We start from the raw sequence: 1,877 nt of genomic DNA, 5'->3' as shown, positions 1-1,877 counted from the left end.
TAGCATATTCCGACCATGTTTATAAGAGGTTTAAAGGCGTCTTGAGACTCGACAACACGTCACAGCGTTTTGTAATTCTATTCGCTCATCTGCATAGAAGCATATCCAGCATATCGTGGTGTCAAATCGAAAAGTAATAGATTGTTGCAATTACTTATTAACGAAAAAGCAAGAAAAAATACGATCCATACTTATACCTCTTGAAACTTGGCTATACATATTGAGCATTGCTTGCCGTAAAAAACAACTTTTTCCACCAATTTCTGACATTAAAATTTGTACTGAACTTTCATTAAGTCAGACTAAAATACAATTTTAATTTAAGTCATAAAGGCCAATAATTGGAAATTCATCAGCGTTATGAATTTTCACGCACACTGTCCAATGAGCTGCTCAAGTTTAGCGGCAAGTAAAAATTATTGGCAAAATATGAATAACCAAATGATTGTTGAAACAAAAACAGGAACAAAAGCAAGTAGGAAGGAAGCTAAAGTTCGGGTAGAATCGAAAATGAAATAGTCTTTACTTCTGCTTTTATTATTACTTAATATTTGAAGATGTCTTGACGATTGAATTTTTATACCTGATATCTGGAAAATACTGTAGTTCTGGAATGTTAAAGTTTTAAAGAAAAATATGACCAATTTTGTTATAATTTAGCCAATAGATTGTTTATTACCAAATATGAGACACACAAATTTGACCCGGACTGGTTCATGTATATGAAACAAAACAAAATTCGCTGAAAATACTGAAAGCCATTCCAGGCGACCCTTATAACAATTTTTTATAAAATTCGATTAGATCTTGACAAGCTTGACAAGATATTGTTGACTAATGCGACAATAATGTGCGGAAAAGATCTTGGTTCAAGCGTGGTGAAGCTCAACAAATGGTCGGAAAGCCAGGATTGACGCCTCGAAAGGTTATGCAGAGAGTTTGGCGGGATTGGAAAGAATTCAGCCACTATGAGCTGCTCCAGTCTGGTTGAACGATTGATTCTACATTTTACTGTCAGCAACTGATAAGATTGAAGCAAGCAAACGCACAAAAGGACCAGAACTGATCAACAGAAGGGGCTTCGTCTTCCATCAGGACAACGCTAGACCACACACTTTTGATCTTTGATGACTCGGCATACTGGGAAAGCTTGACTAGGAAGTTTTTGATACTTCCACCATATAGCCCTGAGCTTGCTCCATCGGACTACCATTTGTTTCGGTCAATGCAGAACTCCCTTAATAAAGCAAATTTGGCTTCAAGAGAAGTCTGTGAAAACTACCTGTCGCAGTTTTCGCCGAGAACCCAGTAAAGTTTTACACTGATGGAATAATTTCTCTAGCGGAAAAATGGTAAAAAGTGGTCGACCAAAATGATGCATATTTGGTTCAGTAAAGTTTATTATAAATATAAAAAAATAATAGCCTCAATATTTCCTTTTCATATTTTTAGACATCCAGGTGAAATTATAAAAATATAAATAAAGCACCTTAGTAGATTATGATTACAGCTTTTATCTACCTTCGCAAAGTGCTGTATTTATGAATATAAGTGTGGTCCGGCCACCATCTTGAGGAGTTAGTCATCTAACGTAACCTAACCATAACGTTGATAGTAGAAATTGATGACCTGTTATGAGGTTATGCTCACTTTCAAAAAATCTATTGTACCCTTTGGGTAACATGCTGCGAGAGTATAAAAACCGATATCCCCCACTGCATGGGTGCGTGTGTGCCTTTCGACGCTAAAGTGAATCCAAGCCAAAGTAGAAAATTTCACAATTTCATATGAATGCAAAGCAAGTTGGGGCCTATGAAAAGCGAGGAGTCGGCACCGCCGCGTCATGCGGCAACACTTTCACACACACTCGTGGATGT

The sequence above is a fragment of the Bactrocera tryoni genome, chromosome 3 (genome assembly GCF_016617805.1).
Source record: "Bactrocera tryoni isolate S06 chromosome 3, CSIRO_BtryS06_freeze2, whole genome shotgun sequence".
NCBI classification, from domain to species: domain Eukaryota; kingdom Metazoa; phylum Arthropoda; class Insecta; order Diptera; family Tephritidae; genus Bactrocera; species Bactrocera tryoni.
This window is presented reverse-complemented; position numbering follows the sequence as displayed.